The 7,445-nt window shown below is 52.2% G+C and overlaps 1 protein-coding gene across 5 annotated transcripts in view; it reads right to left on the minus strand.

Annotated features, from left to right (window-relative positions):
* Positions 1-4,116, minus strand: part of SMARCA2 (SWI/SNF related, matrix associated, actin dependent regulator of chromatin, subfamily a, member 2) — a 175,327-nt gene extending 171,211 nt beyond the window's left edge. For 2 of the 5 annotated variants that reach the window (XM_036855210.1, XM_036855204.1), the window contains exon 1: positions 4,026-4,116. The gene's annotated coding sequence lies outside the window, so the exon portion shown is untranslated. Of the gene's footprint in view, positions 1-1,669; positions 1,938-2,287; positions 2,311-3,306; positions 3,539-4,025 lie in introns of those variants that run through there. The other 3 variants (XM_036855206.1, XM_036855208.1, XM_036855205.1) reach the window with 3 other exon arrangements.
* Between the last annotated feature and the right edge of the window lie 3,329 nt (positions 4,117-7,445).

Raw genomic sequence — 7,445 nt, forward strand, 5'->3', positions numbered from 1 at the left:
GTTGGTCAAAGCACTTTTTAAGAAACTTGACGAGAAATGCTCAAAAACCACTTTAAAAAAAACGAACAAAAGAAAAGATCTAAGGCTGCTTTGAACACACGCTGGCGGTGAATATTTTCTGTGAAACCCCACAGGGCAGCCAGTCCCCGAGCTGGGATGTAACTGATGTCACTCAGGAGAGAAAAGCTGCATGTAAGGAAGCACCCCCTCACCTCTGCCAATTCTTCAAGGGTTCTGATACCCCAAACTCCTGATTTATTTTACAGTGTTCTTCAACAATATGGCTTCTCTCTTTAATGCCCCCAACAAGGTAGAGGGGCGGCTGTCTACAGGTTTGGTTTTTTATTTCAGGTCACATCCATAAATATCTTTTGTACCTAATAGGCATCTCCAAATCCCCTCTTTCCAGCAGCAAACATTCCAGTTGTCAGGGAGCTTAAAAAAAAAAGTCCAGGAGAATAAAAGGGCAATTAGATTCCTAAAAGAGAAAGTGTGTTCTATTTGCATAACAATGCACCAACTTGGATTCAAACCTGCCACACCTCTTCACACTTCACCAGTGAGCTAGAAGTAGGCTAGAAGCCTAGCAAGTCTAGTGTAGGCGAACAAGTCTGGGGTAGTGGTCCCCCAAAAAACTGGTGGAAAATATCACTGAAACATTTGAATGTGCACATATAAGTCTACACGCACATATAACACTGGGCATGGCTTTTATCTCAGTACAGCTCTCAGAGGTTTCTGAGTCTTACTTACATGGTTAGACAGGAATTTTCTTCCACTCAGTACTCAAGCAACAATCTTTCTGTTCCTACAAGCATTCTCTTCCAACAGCCAGGTGTAAATTAAAAAGTCCTTTGAAATGGAAGTTTAAATTTGAACTCTGCTATTGGTAACGCATAGACGTTAAAAATAACCACTCAGTGCGGTAGACAAACGTGTATCCTTAATGTCTTCCTTATGCTCTAACATCACACATAGTTAGGAGCACAGCCTACCCGATAACCAGGAGATAAGGATGACACCTCTCCGTAAAATACCGACCCGGGTCGCTTTGCTTTTTCAAAAGCACCAACCTCCGTCAGGTTAAGGAGGAGAAAAGAGAGAAAGAAAGAAAAGGGACAACCTTGCAAAACTCTCCAAAAAGTTATATAAACAAAGGAGGGGGGAAGCCCAGTATGGGCTTTGCACCCATGTGCTACTAAAGTTACATAACACCCGCTGCAGACATTAAAGAAGGAATGGATTCGGTACAACAGCCCCACTTCCCTCGACTCCCCAGCCTGCCTCCTGCTCTTAAAAAATCCAAACGCCTGGCAGGACCAAGTGGACGACTCTGAATATTTATTTTATTGTTGGAGTAAACACTGCGAGAGTTGGAGGCACGTTTAGGCCCGAAGTTTGCATGTGCAATGGCCCCAAGGCGCAGCGACTCCACTCCCCAGACCCGGAGAAGAACTGACAAGGGACAGCAACCAGCAAGGCCTTCTTCTTCCCCTCGCGGTGCCTCCCGCTGGAAAGTTTTCCACGCGATCGACCGGAGGGTCGGGAGCCGGCTTCCCCCGCCTGCCTGACTTTGCAGGCACGGCGAGCCGGGAGACCGGAGGGGGCCGGCAGGGAAAGAGCTGGAAAGCTCTGCACAGGGCGGGCGGCGGCGGCGCAGAATCCTTACCTGGGGGACACGGAACAAAAAGAGGCGCGGGGCTCGCCGAGCCTGCAGTGGCAGCGCGGCCGGCGGCCCGGAGCGGGTCTTCCCCGCCCGAGCCCTAGGCCGGCGCCAGAGTCCGCGGCCCGGCCCCGGCCGCCGCTGCCGCTTCCTCCCTCGCGCGCGTCATGTCACGGCGATCAAACATGTCTGTGTGCGCTTCGCTGCTGTGACTTCCTGATTCTCTGCCGCTCGCGCGCGCACACTCACACTCACAGCCAGCCACACGCACACGCCACCGCCCCCACCCCACCCCAGCCCCCGCCACCAAATCTCGCCTTGTCCTCCCCCGGCTCCCGGGCAGGGCGCGGGCAGGGCGCGGGCAGGACCGGCTGCCCGCGCCGCTGCTCGCGACGCACCGGCCCCGGCGCGCACTCACGCACTCACACTCCCGCGCAGCCACACTCGCGCCGGCCCCGAGGGCGCCGAGACGCGAGCTGCGGGAGCTCGCCGCCCCCTCCCACCCTCCCTCCCTACTTAACCTCCCGGCCAAACTTTTTTTTTTCTGCCTGATCCACGTCCAACTTCCCTCCGCCCCCCCCCCCACCTCCACCCCCCCAGCAGTCCGGCCAGCCCCGTGCTCACCAGGATCCGCTGCAAACTGCAACCCGGATAAAAATAATAATGCAATCCAGGCGGCGGAGGCGGGGGCGAGCGCGCAGACACTGGCGGGAGGCGATTTCCCCGCGTGTACCGGAAACCGGCCGAGCGCCGGGACCCGGGAGCGGGTGTCCCCCCGGAGCCCGCACCGCTGCGCCCCGCCCCGCGCGGTGCAACTGCGCCCAGGCTGCGAGGCCTCGGTGTGCGCCCGCAAACGGAGGGCGACTAGGGGCTGGCGCGCCGGACTGGTTATTTGGGGAAGTGCATCGCGACACCTTTGCAGATGGCATGGCCGTGTTTTGCAAAACAAACGGGGGAAGGGAAGACGGCTAGATGGAGGGGGGAAGGAGAGGAAGAAGTAAACCAGGTTGGGATGGGAATAAAGCAAACTCGAAAGCAAGGAGTGAGAAGGAAGGGGTGCGTGTCATCGTTGGGGGGAGGCTCCCTCCCGGTCACCCCGCCTCCCGCCCTCGCCAGCCTCCCCATTCCCTCCCCCCCGCAGCCCTTCCCCTTCTCCGGCGAACGCCACGGCCACTGCCCGGGTGCGCGCGGGTCCTGTTTGTGACAGTCAGGCAGAGAGGATTATCCGGATCATGGCCTCCCCGGCCCGCAGCCACGGTGGCTCCCCTAGCACCCGGATGATCGCGGGCGACCCACGCCCGCGGTTTCCGCAGCTCGAGCTAGGGGAAGACGCAAAGCAAAAGAAAACAAACCCGGGAAGGGGGAGGGCAGGGTAACTGAGCCCGGCAAGCACCTCCGACCTCCTTCTTCGGGACCTCCTCCCTCCCTCCCAGCAGTGCGGCCCGGGCCGGACACCCCGAACTTCAACACCCGAGCCCGCGCGGCCACCAGGTACCAGGGGCAGGGACGTCCGCAGTGCCCCGGGCGCAGCAGCCCCCCGCCCGGCAGCCCCTTTGCCTAAAGGCCTGCCTACCGGTCAGCGCCCCCATCCCCGCCCGAGGGAACGCGCGAAGTGGAGGTGACACCTCCGACGCCGCACGCACCGGCCCCGCGGCGTTGGCTGCCGCCGCTTCGGAGCGCCAGCTTCGGCTTCTCCCGCCGCGATCCGCTTGCGTCTCCGCAGCCGGAGCCCTTTAAACAAGTCCCCGGGAAGCGGGTGGCAGCCGCGTTCGTTGGCGCCCCGCCGCCAGCCCGGGCTCCTCGCCCTCCTCTCCCGCTCGCCTTCCAACTCTTCCGGGGAAGACTGCTCTGGAAGAACTGTCGCGTTTCCATCCTCCTTCCCGGTCCTCCTGCCAACCCCCCACCACCCTAGCTTTTATAGGAATGGGGGGATTGCAACCTTGCCGAGTGTGTGTGTGTTGCAACCTGGAGTTGGCAGCGCATCGCTGACTGCCTACCTAGGGTCAAGGCTGTGGTTTGTTGGGATGTTCCTCCCCTTGCCTCCTTGAAGTAGTCATTATTACTGTTATTATTAGAACAGCAAGGTTCTGTTGAAACTTTCCGGTTTCTCCCACCGCCTCGCGGGAGCTGCTGTTAGATCATTCCACCTGAGGCCGGCAGGGAGGAGGCGGGCTTTTTTTGTTGTAGCGATTGGCCCGCCTGTTTGTTTTGGTCTCCGTGCATGCACAATAAATAATAATTAGGATAATAATGAATAATCCCCGGCGAAGGCGGCGCGGTGCCGGAGGGGTTTGTGCCGCGGCTGCGGCCCGGAGGCCGGAGGGAGGGGAAAGAGGAGAAAGGAGTTGTAAGTTATATTTACCTTGTTCGCGAGGAGTGTGCTGGCTGAATCTCTTCCCTCTGTGAGTCACCCAGAGTACAGAAACAGAGGGAGAGAGGACTAGATTATGAATATGACTTCATTGATGACAGCCATCCCCTCCTCTTCCTAAACTCCGGCTCCGCCCCGCGTCCCACCCTCACCGCCTCCACGGGCGCCGGAAGAAGCGCCGCAGTTGGCCCCGTGCGCCGCTCTTCCCTGCCCGCCTGGGCGCGGGTTGGCGGGACGCGCATGTCACTCGCCCCGCTCAGCGACTCCCGAAGCTCGGAGGGGAGGAGGGGGCGGTGTGCAAGAATGTGGATCAAGACAGCTCTACTGTATGCGTGGATCCGTGTGTGTCTGCAAGGCGCCGGCTCTCTGGCCGTGTTTGTGCGTGGAACGGAGAAACTGCGCAGGACGCAGAAAGCCCGGAGACCTGATGGAGTTGGGCGCCCGTTATCCCTTCCCGGCGGTCTTCCAGGGCCGCCGCCGGGCTCCTCTCGGGAGGCTGGGAAGCGGAGGAGGCAAAGCGAAAGAGAGGGCAGCCGTAGTAATAGCGCGTAGTAGTTTGGGGTTATGTGAAGAAGGTGCTGGAATTTAACTGCGCCTCCGCCTGCCAGAGCGAGCCTGCAGAGGGAAAGGGAGGGGACGAGGGGAGGGCTCCGAGTGGCACCAAAGCTGTTTGTGGCACAGCGTTGAGCATGAGAAAAAACAGGCATCGACGTGCTGCCCGAAACTTTTTCTCCCCTACCCCGCCCCACCCCCCAAGGCTGTAATTATAAATCTCCCTTTCTCCCCCCGTAAAAAGGAAGGCGGGCACAAAGAACATTCCTGCCAAATCTGTCTCTTTTCTAAAGGACTGCAAGCTTCCAAATGCCAACGAGGGAAAAACAGCTGGGAGGCTGAACGCCTTATAAATAAATAAACCCGCCCTAACCCCTTGTGGATCAGACACAGCACTTTAACCTTACCTCACCTGTCATCTTCGTGTAAAATATATACAAAAAATAGGGGGAAACAACCTCGTGGGGGCGGGGAGGGAGGGTCAGGGGGCAGTTGAAGCATGGAATCTGCTTTTGATTTAAGAAGGGTAATAAATCTCTTTTTCTCTCCTGTCCGAAGTCTCTTCGCCTCCACCCCACATTTAAGACCAGTTAAGGCTACAGACAGCCAACTGCTGGCACTTGGCGGTTTTGAGACCTCTTGTTCCCATTTTTCTTGAAATACAGTACTTTGGCTGGACGAATAGGTCAGTGTTTGCTGAGACAATTTTATTTTTAGTTTTACGAAGTGTGAAAGAATGTTAGGAGATTTTAAATCAGCGGCCTATTATTTTAGCCTCAGATGAATGTAGGTGCTTGACTCTTAAAATTAAAACTGCTCCTATATGGTAGTGTTATGAAAAGTATGATTTATTCCTTATTTTGTAACATAATGGCTTAAATTAGTCATGCAAAGCGCACTGTGGCTATTTGGTTGAGGAGTTTGCCCCCCTAGAGTAAAATCCTATTTTAACACCATTTTACTGTTGCAAAATTGCCTCTATTTGAGCAACTGGGTCTGAAATACAGTTCTAGGATGCTTAAAAAACTATGCACTGGATACACTGAAGACAAGAAGCTGTGGAAAGAACACTGCTGCAACGTGCTGCATGTGGTCATTAAGTGGCAAGAATTGTTTATGTTGCTGGTCCGTTGCTGGTGGAAGAAGAGTCTGCAAGGGCACCATTTTCAGGTGGCTGGGAGTGTCAAGGATCATGCACCCTGCAGTTTTCTAAGGCTTTGCTACTTGCTTGTTAACCTGAGTTTCATAATTTTCTGTCTATCCCAAAGTGAACCTCAAGACCACAAAAGATAACACATCTAAAAGAAGTAGAATATAGTATGCCCTGAAGAATCTATTGTAATAACTTGTTTTTCTGCCTGAGGATATGCCAGTATAGCTATTAATTAGGTGAGAAATCTTAAACAAAATTAGTAATGTAGTAAAAAGTATAACTTCCAGCTGCCTAATAAATTACAACTAATAATATAGCCAGATAACCTAGTTGTCTATAAAAGGGCTTTAACTAATGGTGATGCTTAATGCCTTAGGTAATATAAGGTTTTAATTTGGGCGAGGGGGGGGGGTGTTAATCTGTTTCCCTGGCATGCCAACCTCACATGCCAATTTTCAGAAACTGATGACTTCATCTTTATTCCCTTGTGAATAAATGCCCTTTATCCCTTTAAGATTCCACCTTCACCTGCCATGCCAAATTTCAAAAAGAGAACAATCATCTTAGTGAGACAATAGAGGAAGAGACTAGCCACTCCTTCTGGCATTTTGTCAGATGGAAAGTAAAGAAGAAAACACTCCCTTTGTTACATGTGTATATTCTTCAGTTCATATAAAATTTTGATGCAGTACTTGGAGGGATTGGTATCCATGCATTATATGCACAACTGTGGGTATGGAAAAATAAAATCCTTCCCTGGGAGCAGAGATTAAATATAGATATTACATCTCCCTTTCCCTTCACATTGGTCTAAGAAAGCACCACCTTCTCCCTTCAGGTCTTTCCTCTGAAGAATCATCTTGTTTGTAGCTTGCACCACAGCAAGTAGGAATTTTATAAAATAAAGCCTACGTTCAGGAGAAATGAAAAGGCAGCGCCATTCACTCAGTACAAAAAGAAGATTGTAGAACATATAGTGTGAGTTTCATCTCCGAACGAAAGCAAAATTTAACAATAGCTATTAAGGAGGAAAATAAATGATAGGATTCTTTTGTTTTGCAGAAAATCACACAAAAGCAAATAGGGTTGGAGGCTAGAAGGACTCCAGGAAGCTGCACAGGATGCTAGGTTCACATGAAGCTTTTCCTTTTGGACTTTGATGAGTCATAATGTGTTCTCTGAACTTGCTTTTCTCTTTCTAGTTTGGCATTAAGGGAGAGAAGTCACTTTTTCATGTCTGTATGGCCGCGTTCACTTGTTATGTAAGTCGGCCGTGGTTGACGTCTTGTATAGAGTAGATTTGGGGTTTGAAAATTGACATCTAGCTACAATATCCACCCTCCCCCCCCAAATTCCATGCACAAAGCCAGGAGACTTCTAGTTTCACTCGGCAAACTGTCCATGCTGGCTGAAATGTGGCCTAGCTTCAAACAGGAGCAAGTAAGACCATTTAAGGAATGAGGACTTGATCTACGGTAATGGGAACTAAACTTTGACAAAGTGAATCAACCGACATTTAATTTAGTGAAGAGTTTAGAATTAGCAAGTCGATTTATTACTGAAATAAACACTCCTCTCTCTCCTTTTTTCTAATCATCAGTCAATAAATTTAGTTTCTCCACAGCCAGTCCTCCAAAACACCACCCCACTTCTCTTTGGAATCATATCATTCTCTAGGTTAAAAGCCTCTGTCTATTCCCAATCCA

This window comes from Balaenoptera musculus, chromosome 6 (assembly GCF_009873245.2).
Source record: "Balaenoptera musculus isolate JJ_BM4_2016_0621 chromosome 6, mBalMus1.pri.v3, whole genome shotgun sequence".
Classification (NCBI taxonomy): domain Eukaryota; kingdom Metazoa; phylum Chordata; class Mammalia; order Artiodactyla; family Balaenopteridae; genus Balaenoptera; species Balaenoptera musculus.